We start from the raw sequence: 14100 nt of genomic DNA, 5'->3' as shown, positions 1-14100 counted from the left end.
ATACGCCGGCATATACGGTAGTACAAGTCAACAAGACTGAGGCCGTTAGTATATACCACATGTAGAAATGTCCTTGTGATTGCACAGATTGAAATGCTTGCTGGAAGCACCCAATGGCCAAATGTAAGACTGTTGATCTGGGTGTAGTTTCTTATTCCTACCTAGGCCTAGCCAATAACAAGTCTTCAAGTTACAATCGTAATGGAGCCTAACTGTGGGGAGAAGGAGATGACTGTTGAAACCTATGTCCCTTTTCACACTTACAACCATTGCAACATCTCCACGGTCACCTGATCAAAATTCAACTGGCAACTGGCAGGTATTAATACAGTTGCAGTGTCTCAGGGTTATGTGATCCCCTTTTGTGACCTTCTGGCAAGCGAAGTCACTGGGGAAGACAGATTCACTTAACGCCCGTTACTAACTACACGTGATTCACTTAACAACTATGTCAAGAAAGGTCGTAAAACATGGCAGCACTCAGTTAACAACTATCTCGCTTAACTATAGACTCAATTGTGGCTGTAAGTTGAGGACTACCTATACTAACAAAAGCTTTCATAAAATTTGCAGAATTAGTGCAAGTGTCTACATGTCCTTCATTTCCACCCTGACTGAACGAGAAATTAGTTGGGAGTCATGCATGCCCTCCAGGCATCCAGTCACAAGGTTTCTACAATGTCACATTTTCTCAGATTATGTACAAAATTATGAAGATGTTATTGTTCTAACGAAAAGGAAAAGTCAACTCTGTTATCTGCCACACATACAAGGTGTACAATTTTAAGTTATTACGTAAAATTACCGCAGCACACTGATTACACTGAACTTCAGTTTTCCTTTATGGATTTTTAGAATATAAAAGAAGTGCCGGATCTGTCACAACTTAAACCTCTAAATAAAAATTATCCTTAGTTCCATTTGTTGAGAAAGATTTAGTTTATTCGAGATCAAATGTACTGCAATAGTTCAAAACCAGAACTAAAAATCACGTGCCCAAATCCCTATGTTCTACTTTTCTCTCCCTTAACTGTCTCCCATTGCCCACCCCAGTGTAATTAACCAGGTTCAGAAATATGTTTTCCTTTTTTTTAAATAATATTTTAAGTTTTTTCAGGGTAGGGAGGGACATGGATCATTATGGGTAGTGGGATTCGGGATAGGGTTCAGGGAAGGGTGGGAATGGATACAACAATGGGGTTGCTCCCCATAACATTTCACACTTTATTAAGCAAACTATGGTCCGGATACAAGTATTCATTAGGGCTAATATAATAATCAATAACTGTAATCAACAAGAATAACAGAAATTATAAAACATATCAATTAAAAGAAAAAATCAATCATCTTAATAAATTTCAATTTCGTTATCTCATTTTGCTAACCACTGATAAAAGTTTTCCCATGTTTTATAATAGACTGAGTCTTCTTTCTCTTTAATCTCTAATGTTAATCTATCCATTTCTGCACATTCTAAAATTTTCCTAATTATAATCTCATCAGATGGTATATCTTCATTTTTCCAGTATTGGGCAAATGCTATTCTCGCAGCTGTCAATATATGTAATATTAAATATTCGTTCTCCTTCCCATAATTAGCCCCTAATATTCCTAGCAGAAACAATTCTGGCCTAAATTCTATATGTATTTTAGTTATCTTTTCCAGCCATTCCTAACGATCAGTTCAAGTACAGCAGTGTTTCTCAACCTTGACCATTTTAAGGCATGTGGACTTCAACTCCCAGAATTCCACAGCCAGCATTGCTGGCTGTGGAATTCTGGGAGTTGAAGTCCACATGCCTTAAAATGGTCAAGGTTGAGAAACACTGAAGTACAGGTTGGTATGTGGCCCACTCCTTTCCCAGCTGGATGACCTTGAGGCAGCTTCTCAAGAAGATACAGCTCTTACTTTTGTTTCCCAAGCATTCCCCCTTCCTTCCCCCTCCTCAGTTCGTGGCAGTCTGTCACAAGCAAGCATAAGGAGGCAGCTGACATGAAGAACATGCTTGTGAAGATAAATGGCATAAGACAGTGGTAGCGAACCTATGGCACGGGTGCCAGAGGCGGCACTCAGAGTCCTCTCTGTGGGCACATGCGCCATGCCCCGGAGATGGCAACCGTCCCTCTTCAACCAGCTGCTCGCTAACTCACCGAAGTCCCACATGGCCGGATGCATCCTAGCATGGCTGGTTTCCCTCCCCCCATCCCATCCCTCCTGGCCTCGCATGCTCTCCTTTTCCTGAGCACAACCCACTGCATCTATGCTTCTCTGAACTGCTAGCGACGGGCTGCGGAGCCCCAGAGTGCACCGGTTGAGCAGCCGGCAGGCTGTGGCTGCTGACGGACACTGTTGGCCCCTCTGTGGGGCCTCACTGGCCTCTGTGTGCGGGGGCCGATGGTGTCAGGCAGCAGCCGCCCCGGCCCCTGCCCCGCCTTGCCCTGCGGCAATGGCACCCCCACCCTGCCTCGCCTTGCCTCACCCTGCAGGACGAGCCTCCTGCCCACCGTCCCACTTGCCAGTGACCCCCTGGATCTCCCCCAACCCTGCCCAGCCCACCACAGGCATCCCTTCCCCAAGCAAATCGAGGTGACCAAGCCCACCTTGGCCACACTCACCCAGTCTGCCATGACCACCACAGCCACACCCAGTGGGCCATGCCCACCTGGCACCCAGCAATAAATAAGTGGGTTTTGGGTTGCAGTTTGAGCACTCAGTCTCTAAAAGGTTCGCCATCACTGGCATAAGAGTTTGCAGAGACATTTCGAAAAATATATATATCAGCATTTAGAGAAATCTCAGAGAATTATTTCAGCCATGAAAGAGGGCCTGAACTGAAAATTACCCTCTGGATTGGCTTTGCTACTTTCCAGATTTATCTGACTACAATTCCCATCATTTCCCAGTTGTTTTTAACTATAATTACCATTACTTTGTAGCACAACTAACACTTTCAAGCCACCGCTGGGGAGAGTTTACCATGGGTTCTCTGCCTTACGTCAGGTATATTTCCACATTTATATATGTATTGGCTAGATTTATATCTGCCTCTTCATTCAGGAGCCCATGGCTATGCCTTTAGGTAGTCCTCACTTACGACCACAAGTGAGCCCAACATTTTTAGATGGTTGATAAGTGAGCTTTGCCCCATTTTACAACGTTTCTTGCCAGATTTGTTAAGTAACACGGTTGTTAAGTAAATCAGGCTTCCTCATTGACTTTGCTTGTGAGAAGGTGGCAAAAAGGGATCACATGATCCCAGGGACGCTGCGACCATCATAAATATCAGTTGCCAAGCATCTGAATTTTGATCTTATGACCCTGGGGGTGCTGCAATGGTGTGAGAAACGGTGATAAGTCACTTTTCTTAGTGCCAATTATAACTTCGATCACTAAATGAACTGATGTTAAGTCAAGGACTATTTGTGTAATACTTCCTTCTGCCCCCTTTCCTCCCCCCCCACAAAAAACCTGCAATATAAATGGGGAGGAAAGTGCCAGGCACAGAATCTCTCTGGGAACCTCTCAGGCTGAGGGGGAACTCGAACCCAGATCTCCCCACTCCTAACCCAGCATCTTCCCCCACTAGGCCATGTGATTTCTTTCATGGAATCAGATGCCTGTTCAGTTGCAACTATTTCATAATTGCGTAATCATCAGTGCACACTACACCAAAGAACACGTATGTCGAGAGAAAAAGGACATAAAACCAGTCACCAAGAGTACAGAATGTTCTAGATTATGTAGTTCATTTAGTGACCGTCTAGATTATGTAGTTCATTTAGTGACCGTTCAAAGTTGCAACGGCACTGAAAAATGATGAGCATTTTTCAAAGTTACGACCTTTGCATCATTCTCCATAGTCACGTGATCAGAATTCAGATGCTTGGCCACTGGTTCATATTTATGACCTTTGCTATGTCCCAGATCATGAGATCACTTTTTACAACCTCCTGACCAGCAAAGTCAATGGGAGAATCAGATTCGCTTAACAACCAGGGCACTAATTTATCAACTGCAGTGATTCACTTAACAACTGTGGCAAGAAAAGTCATAAAATGGGGCAAAACTCAACAAATGCAATTTGGGGCTCAATCGTGGTTGTAAGTGAAGGATTACAGACAGTCCTTGACTTACAACCATTCTTTTAGAGATCATTCAAAATTACAATGGCACTAAAAAAAGTTACCTACAAATTTCCATTGCTAAGCAAGATGGTTGTTAAGTGAATTACACCCAATTTTAAGGACCTTTTATGCCATAGCTCTTAAGCAAATCATAGCTGATAAAGGAATCACGTGGTTGTTAAGCGAATCAGGCTTCCCATGTTGACTTTGCTTGTTGGATACCAGCTGGGAAAGTTGCAAATGGTGATCACATGAACCCAGGATGCTGAAATCATTGTAAATACATGCCGGTTACCAAGTGCCTGAATTAGGATCACATGAACGTGGGGATATTGTGATGGTCGTAAGTGTGAGGACTGGTTGTAAATCACTTTTTTCTGTGCTGTTGTAACTTCAAATGGCCGGTAAATGAATGGTTGTAAGTGAAGGACTATCTGAAGGGCTTTTTTTTGTTTTTACAAATCTCATCCTTGCTCCTAGAGAAGCAGGTTTGTGTTTTCACTTTCCTTGCGCAATAAAACAACAAGGTGATTTTGACGGGAAAAACTGGCAAAGTTTCACACGTAGGGCTATGCTATCTTGTGGCGTGTTGGTGAACAACTTAGCACACTCTCCCCAATCTTTGGGGACGACAACAGATGTGAGGGTTTCAACTTCTTGAATTCTTGCAGGGTCAATCATGGAATTAGAGGAATTGGGTTTAGCAATTTGAACCATTGTGCAGAACATATTCTGGATGCTTGAAAATTGCTAAATGCAGGCCGAGATTTGTGACCTCTGAATTTCATCAATTAAGCCTCTGGGTTTTCTTTTCTTTTTTCATCTTAAGCAAGAAAATATCCCCAAATTGATAAATATCTTCCCGTCAACCTTTGCTTATTCTCCATAGCCTAAAGAGAGTTTGTGATTGCAAAGGACAGTAAATCTTTTTAGATGAGAGTCTTGGGGTATTCTGAGGGTGAGAATACAGCTAAATCACATTTGTAACAGAACCAGGGATCTTTAATAAGTTTACCCATCAGTTAAGACTTGTATTTAAAATTACATTTTAAAATAAAACCATGGATTTCTAACAAGTTTACCAATAGGTGCATTGCATCTCTTGTGCAATTCAGTCTATAAAGGTCACAAACCACAATCAATCTTTGCAGTTAATACTGGCACTTCCTTTGGCCAATGGTCAGCTCACTGTCCGTCCGTCTGTCCGTCCGTCCATCCATCCATCCATCCATTCCCCCCCCTCTCTCCCAAGCTGCCAAGGTCAAGAAAATATTTACGTTTCTCGACTTACAACCATAATGGAACTTGGATTTATGCTTATAAGTTTTGCCAATGTTAGACAGATCACCATGTGACAGCGCCCAATTTAACAAGCTCCTTTCTGTCAGTCATCAAGCAAACCCATTTTAGACAATGGAAGATTTTTTGCAGAAACTGGAAATAAATGTCAGTTTACAGCAAAAAAAAATTATAAATTCAGCCACATGACTGCAAGACACTCCAGACAGGACTGAATGGGTCAGTTACCAAGCCCTCAAATATGATCACATATTTACAAAAGGAAAGACCGGCTGTTTGGGACAATCACCAGAAGATAGTGAATTCTAGTCTTGCTTTAAGCATGAAAGCCAGTTGGGTGACTTTGAGCCAATCCACAGGAGACTGTGACTTCTAGTCCTGCCTTAGGCATGAAAGCCAGCTGGGTAACTTTGGGCCAATCATCAGGAGATGGCGAGTTCTAATCCTGCCTTAGGCATGAAAGCTGGCTGGGTGACTTTGGGCCAATCATCAGGAGACAGTGAGTTCTAGTCCTGCCTTGGGCATGAAAGCCAGCTGGGTGACTTTGGGCCAATCACCAGGAGATGGTGAGTTCTAGTCCTCCCTTGGTCATGAAAGCCAGCTGGGTGACTTTGTGCAGTCCTTCTCTCTTAGCCCAACCCACAGAGTTGTGGTGGGGAAAACAGGAGGAGGAAGAAGGATTAGGTATGTTCCCTGCCTAAAATTAAAAAATGAAATTTTTATATATATATATATATATATATATATATATATATAAAATAAGCACCAAGGTAATAAAAACTATAAAAGTTTAATTTAAAAACGCCAAGCTTTCGCCGTCAACCTGCCGGCATCACCAGGGCTGATGATGCCGGCAGGTTGACGGCGAAAGCTTGGCGTTTTTAAATTAAACTTTTATAGTTTTTATTACCTCGGTGCTCATTTTATTTTAAACATGAATATTCCCAGGGTTCATATTTTTAATATTATCACTCATATATATATATATATATATATATATATATATATATAATATATATATATATATATATATATATGTTCAATGATGCAATATCTCCATTATATTTATAGTGTATTGTACTCTATTTAAACCCCATTCCAACTTCGGTCGGGCTGCTGGAACGTGCTACATCCCACCAGCTGCTGCTTAAACTGTAAGTTTTGGGAGAATCCACCAGGAAAGAAGCAAGGCCCTGATTGGATCTCCATTATATTTATAGTGTATTGTACTCTATTTAAACCCCATTCCAACTTCGGTCGGGCTGCTGGAACGTGCTACATCCCACCAGCTGCTGCTTAAACTGTAAGTTTTGGAAGAATCCACCAGGAAAGTAAACTAAAAATCACAAACAGTAGCAGTACATTCAGGGCAAGTGTGTCTGACATCCCCTGTATCTAAGATGTCCGGCTTAGTTCAGTGCAACACCTGCTTTGCAGCTGTTTTTCGCAGTACCCTTTTCAAACTTGGAAACTGTCCTATCTGTAAACAAATCACTAGCCTACAAGGACAGATCATTTACCTAGGGTCTGTAATCCATGCTCTTCGGGCAGAAATTAGGTGTCCAGTTCAGCCCCTCTACTCTAGTAAGCCTCCCTGCTATCAGCCCCCTTTACCACAAAGATCCTGCAGGAAAAGGGCAGTGTGGACAACCGTGGGATCTGGCAGGGTGAGAGCTGTGAACCATAAACACAAAGCTTTCGCTGTGTCCCTGCACAACAGCTACAGTGCCCTTGCTGACCTTAATAGGGACATTAAGGAGACTGGTAAAGGTATTTGTGAAGATAACTCAAATAAGCAGGGGATTGTGGTCCGAGATGAACAACTAGATTTTGACAGGGAGAAGTGTGAATCAGGTATTGCACATCAGTCATGCAAGAATAGAAAGGCTCCCAAAAAGAGAAGCTACCTTCTGGTAGGTGATTCAATTATAAGGGATGTAAATTTAGGAAAGGACACAGAGGCTTTGAAAGAGGTCAGGTGTCTTCCAGGTGCTACTGCCAGTAGGGACAAGAAGCGTATTTCTAAAATAATCAAGAATGGCAGCAAGGACTGTGATGTGGAGGCTATTGTACATCTTGGCACTAATGATCTGTCCCAAAAAGATGTACTCTCTGTGCAGAATGATTTCCAGAGCTTGGGGAAGGAACTTAGCAGAATAGGCTGTAGGCTTACTTTCTCAGAGGTTTTACCAGTGTATAAGGAGCAAAACGGAAAAGGCCAGCGCATAGCACAATTCAATATGTGGCTAAAGGAGTGGTGTAAAGGGGAAGGCTTCGGATATATTAGTCACGATGTCAGTAGCTGGTCCAATCAAAAGATGTACAAAAGAGATGGTTTGCATCCATCAAAAAAAGGGACTGAGTTACTCGGCTATAAATTCACAGATTTTCTGGAGGGAAATTTAAACTAAACAGCGGGGACAGGGAGTTAATTGATACGGAACAACCCTGTCCCCGGCAATTTAAAAACTATAGGGCTATCAGTGCATGTAGCATAGATGTGTGTGTGGACAAGAATACCAACCTTGCTACCAATCAAAATGAAGCCTCTAATAGCGAGTGCCACATAAAGTGCACTAACCAAATAGGTGGTAAGACAATAGGGGAACTCAGGCACCACACAGGTTATGTAGAAAGGAAACACAGGGCCACCCACAAAGGACTCAAATGTTTATACACCAATGCACAGAGTATGAACAGCAAACAGGGTGAACTAGAAATTCAGGTTAACGAGGGCAGATACGATATTGTTGCCATTACGGAAACATGGTGGGATGAAACTCACACATGGAACACACAGCTAGAGGGATTTAAATTATTTAAAAGAAACAGACCAAATAAAAGAGGAGGTGGAGTTGCTCTCTATATAAGAAATAACTACATCTCCACAGAAATAGAGTACAACAATGATAAAAACTGTCTTGAATGCATTTGGGTCAATATAAAAGGGGGGGGGAAATGACATTGCCATAGGTGTATACTACAGACCACCCAACCAAACAGAGGAAATAGATGAACTTTTTGCTAGTCAGCTAACTAAGGTATGTAGGAAGCACACCACAATAGTAATGGGGGACTTTAACTACCCTGACATCAACTGGGAGACAAACTCCGCACCAAGTGGAAGATCAAACAGGTTCCTGGCAAACCTAGCAGACAACTTTGTCTCCCAAAAAGTAGAGAAGGGAACTAGGGGATTAGCCATTTTGGATCTAATTCTCACTAACAGAGATGAAATGATAGACGGTGTTGAAGCCATAGGAACCCTGGGAGGAAGTGATCATGCAATATTAGAATTCAACATTATAGAAGCACAACCAATAGAACACAGTCAAACTAGAGTCTTGGACTTCAAGAGAGCTAATTTCAATAAACTTAGAGAGGGCTTGGGAAGGATTCCATGGATGAGAATCCTCAAGGGGAAAACAACTCAAGAAGCTTGGGAAATTTTGAAAAATGAGATAATAAAAGCACAGTCTAGCACAATACCAACAAAGAGGAAAAATAACAGCTCTCAAAAGAAACCAGCATGGCTGCATAAAGAACTCTCTGACAAATTGAAAGATAAAAAGGACAAGTACAGAAAGTGGAAAGAGGGGAACATAACTAAGTCAGAATATCAGCAAATAGCCCGAGCCTGCAAAGATGAAGTGAAGAAAGCCAAGGCTCAAAATGAACTAAGGCTTGCGACCAAAGTCAAAAATAACAAAAAAAGCTTCTTTCAACATGTAAAAAACAAGAAAAAAGTGAAGGAAATGATTGGTCCATTAGTGGGTGGAAGTGGCAAGAAGGTGACAAGCAACAGGGAGAAAGCAGAACTATTTAACTCATTTTTTGCATCTGTCTTTACACAAAGGGAAAAAACAGACCAACCTATCAAAAATAGTGCCATAAAAAACAAAACAGAAACACAAGTTAAGATAGGCAAGAAAATGGTTAGGGAGCACCTGTCCAGCCTAGATGAGTTCAAATCGCCAGGACCAGATGGATTACACCCCAGAGTTCTCAAGGAACTGGCAGATGTGATATCGGAGCCACTGAACTATATTTTTCAAAGATCCTGGAACACAGGGGAACTACCAGAGGACTGGAAAAGAGCTGATGTAGTTCCCATCCTCAAAAAAGGAAAAAAAATGGATCCAGGAAATTACAGACCTATCAGCCTGACCTCAATACCTGGGAAGATCCTGGAAAAGATAATCAAACAACGAATCAACGAACACCTAGAGGCAAACAAAGTCATTACTAAAAGCCAACATGGGTTTGTCAAAAATAGATCATGCCAGACAAATCTTATTGCATTCTTTGACCAAGTGACAAAATTAGTGGATCAGAGGAATGCTGTGGACATAATTTACTTGGACTTCAGTAAGGCATTTGATAAAGTAGATCACAACCTACTACTTGACAAGATAGAAAAATGTGGGGTAGACAGAACCACCACCAGATGGATCCGTAGCTGGCTGACCGGCCGTACTCAGCGAGTGGTCCTCAATGGAACTGCATCTATATGGAGGGAAGTGTGTAGTGGGGTGCCCCAGGGCTCTGTTCTGGGCCCAGTACTCTTCAACATCTTCATCAACGATTTGGATGAAGGGATAGATGGGGAACTCATCAAATTTGCAGATGACACCAAGCTGGCAGGAATAGCCAACACTCCAGAAGACAGGCTTCAGGTACAGAAGGATCTGGACAGACTTGAACACTGGGCACTAACTAACAAAATGAAATTCAATGGTGAAAAAAGCAAGGTTCTACATTTAGGCAAGAAAAACCAAATGCACAAGTACAGCATAGGTGGCACCATGCTCAATAGTAGTAACTGTGAGAGGGACCTCGGAGTCCTAGTAGACAATCAGTTAAATATGAGCCAGCAGTGTGCGGCAGCTGCCAAAAAGGCCAACACAGTACTAGGCTGCATTAACAGAGGGATAGAATCAAGATCACGCGAAGTATTAATACCACTCTTCAATGCCTTGGTAAGGCCACACTTGGAATACTGCATCCAGTTTTGGTCACCACGATGTAAAAAAGATGTTGAGACTCTAGAAAGAGTACAGAGAAGAGCAACAAAGATGATTAGGGGACTGGAGGCTAAAACATATAAGGAACGGTTGCTAGAATTGGGTATGTCTAGTTTAACGAAGAGAAGGACAAGGGGGGACATGATAGCAGTATTCCAATATCTCAGGGGCTGCCATAAAGAAGAGGGAATTAAGCTATTTTCCAAAGCACCTGAAGGCAGGACAAGAAGCAACGGGTGGAAACTAATCAAGGAGAGAAGCAACCTAGAACTAAGGAGAAACTTCCTGACAGTGAGAACAATTAATCAGTGGAACAGCTTGCCTCCAGAAGCAGTAAATGCTCCAACACTGGAAGTTTTTAAGAAGAGACTGGACAGCCATTTGTCCGAAATGGTGTAGGGTTTCCTGCCCGAGCAGGGGGTTGGACTAGATGACCTCCAAGGTCCCTTCCAACTTTACTATTATTATTATTATTAATATATATAAAAAACCAAAGACCTACAAACACCCGCGAAAACCTCAGAAAACACACACACACACACACACACACATATATATATAATAAAACAAAACAAAACAATATTCTGACTGTACTGAAACCCTTGCTTTTGTGTTGCTTTAGTTGTTGTCTAATCTGCTCCACCTGTTGATGGGAAGAGAGAAATCTAAACCACAAGATATGAAAGGAATGCGAGTATTGTATTTCTCTTCCCAAATTTGTTTTTACATCTGCCAATATGCTGTCCTGGATGGATTTCCAGGAAATTCAGAGATTGACCCAGACTGGTCATCTTACAAATTCTTCCCAGTTTTTATCTGGAAAAAAAAAATGCAGTTCCATCTGAAATACGAGCAACCAAGTGGGTTCAAGCAAACAGGAAAATGATTGTGAAACAGAGATCAGAATGTCGTGAGGGAAACCAGGATTCTACCTTGTTTCCTGTTAATTTTTTATGGGCCTACCTTGGAATATTCAGACATGCAACAGGGCAACTGGCCTGTTTTAACCATGGTTTTTTGAATAAGCCACGAGGATCTAAATCCAAATTGTTTGAGCTCAGTAACCTTAAGATGTGTGGACTTCGACTCCCAGAATTCTGCAGAGAGGTTGCTGGGAGTTGAATTCTGGGAATTGAAGTCCACACATCTTAACATGGTTGAGAGTCCAGGTCACACAAAACAGAACATTGCAAACAATGATTGGCAAGTCCCAATGGCTGGGTTCGGACATGACTCTAAGGTGACATGAGATTTTGTACTCCTACTTGAGCATGAAATAGGATTGTTCAGAGGAGAGAAAGAAGTCCAACAGGCAATTCTGTTTTTCCTGCAGGCAGCCCTTGACTTTCAACTGACCATTTAATAGCCATTCGATGTTCTTACTCATCTACCGTGAGGCTATTTACAATCAGGTTCTGAAGTTCCGACATTCAAGCCCCTCTGCAATCACATAACCAAAGTTCACAACCACAGGGGTCACCCTTTGCAGCAGTCACAATGACAATTTTGTCAAAAACCATCATTTCTAGTTTTCAGCAAAACTGGGTCCACAGTGAGTCCCTGGTTTTGCTTGCTGTACTTGCTTAACAGCCGGTAAGTCCACCTAAGGTTGTAAAATTGGGTGATCATATGACTGACCCATTTTATGACAGTCACAACATATGACTGTAATAGGCAGATTCCATTAGGATCACATGTTGAGGACTACCTGTATTTTGGTCATTGGAAACACATTCCACCATCTTCCTAGCTCCAGAAAATAAGAATCATGCGTAAGTGCATTTATACTATAGCAGTGGTGGCGAACCTGTGGCACGCGTGCCAGAGGCGGCACTCAGAGCCCTCTCTGTGGGCACGCATGCTGTCACCCCAGCCCGCCTTCCCCATGGCCCCCTCCTCACCAGCAGCCCCCCCAGAGGAGAGTTGCCCCCAGGTACGGCCTGCGCGGAGCAGTGCACCCAAGGATATGGCAGCTAGGCAGCAGATATAAGACTCTGCCCTCATGCTCTGTTGCACACAGATGATGCTGTGATGTGCAGGCGGAGGGCATGGCCGCCATGGTGCTGCAGGGCGGTTTTTGGGCACTTGGTGTCAAAAAGGTTCACCATCACTGTACTTTAGGATCTTTAAACACAACTCCCCAAGTCTTCATAGGGGCATTTTGCCATATTCCATGTGTCTATTAAAATAACACTGAACTGATCTGCCAAGCCAAAAACAAAATCTGAATTTCGGAGAGAAGTTAAAAGACATTTGCAAGGTCTTTTTAATTCAGTACAGGCCACAATTGAGTCCAGAGTTTACGTTGCCAAATGATGACTTTGTTAAGTGAATTTTGCTCCATTTTATGACTTTTCCTGCCACATTTGTTAAGTGAACCTCTGCAACTGTTAAATTAGTAACACACTTGTCAAGTGAGTCTGGCTTCCTCATTGACTCTGCTTTGTCAGAAGCTCGCAAAAGGAGATCATATGACCTGGGACACTAAAACCGTCATAAATACATGTCAGTTGCCAAGCGTCTGAATTCTGATCAGGTGACTATGGGGATGCTGCAATGGTTGTAGGTATAAAAAATGGTCATAAGTCACGTTTTTCAGTGTTGTTGTAACTTTGAAAAATCACTAAATGAACTATTGTAAGTCGAGGACTAACGGTATGGAGAGTTTTTCTCCTTTTTTTTTTTGCCACTGTCAAAAGGAAACAATACTGCAAGAGATGTTCCAACCACATAATGCGGAAAGACTTCAACACCTTTACCAAGACCATCTTTAAAATGATGAATTAAAAACATCTATAAAACTGGCAAGGTGAGCTGAAGACCCCCTCCGATATTCTGCACAAACGAAATTAGTGGCATCTCTATCGTGGCTTTCACGCAACTGATTAATCCAACATGAACAATTCCTTATTTTATCTGAATACAACATGCAGGGGATGCCCAACGGTTTAGAAACGATATCAAAGCACGGGAGGATAAGATGCAGATAAAGTTGCCAATTCCGGACACAACACAGCTCCCTCCAGGGTGGGGACAATGAATTTCCAGTGAAGGCATCATTAAGCATTCAGGGGTCAGCTTAAAAAGACAAACCGGAAGGCTTTGGATGCCTATTGAGATGATCTCACACAGTTAGGTGAGTTTGGAAGTCAATGAAACTGGAGGGACAAGTTGCTCTAATTTATATTACAGCCAAAGGTGGTTGTGGCTCTTAAGCTGATAAACTGTTATGATTAAAAATGAAAGAAAGGCAATTTTTTTAAAAAACACGCTCTTGATTCTAAAGAATCTGTGGAACAGCTCTATTATAAAATCCTGAAATGTACAAAGCTGGTTTTGAGAGGGAGGGAGGGAGGGAGGGAGGGAGGGAGGGAGGGAGGGAGGGAGGAAGGAAGGAAGGAAGGAAGGAAGGAAGGAAGGAAGGAAGGAAGGAAAGAAGGAAGGAAGGAAGGAAAACAAAAGAGAAAGAAAAGGGAGGGAGGGAGGAAGGAAGGAAAACAAAAGGGAGGGTGGGAGGAAGAAGGAAAGAAGGAAGGAGGAAGGGAGCGAGGAAACAAGGAAAAGAAAAGGTAAAGAAAAGGGAGGAAAGAAGGAAGGGAGGGAGGGAGGTCAAAGTTCTCGTCAGATGCACCAAAGAACTATTCACACATCC

The 14100-nt window shown here is 42.4% G+C and overlaps 1 protein-coding gene across 2 annotated transcripts in view; it reads right to left on the bottom strand.

Annotated features, from left to right (window-relative positions):
* Positions 1–14100, bottom strand: part of OXSR1 (oxidative stress responsive kinase 1) — a 96804-nt gene that overhangs the window by 31637 nt on the left and 51067 nt on the right. The window lies entirely within an intron of this gene.

This window comes from Crotalus tigris, unplaced genomic scaffold (assembly GCF_016545835.1).
Source record: "Crotalus tigris isolate CLP2741 ecotype Arizona unplaced genomic scaffold, ASM1654583v1 scf7180000020906.486998, whole genome shotgun sequence".
NCBI classification, from domain to species: domain Eukaryota; kingdom Metazoa; phylum Chordata; class Lepidosauria; order Squamata; family Viperidae; genus Crotalus; species Crotalus tigris.
The sequence above is the reverse complement of the archived record's forward strand: the minus strand, read 5'-3'. Positions and strand labels throughout refer to the sequence as shown.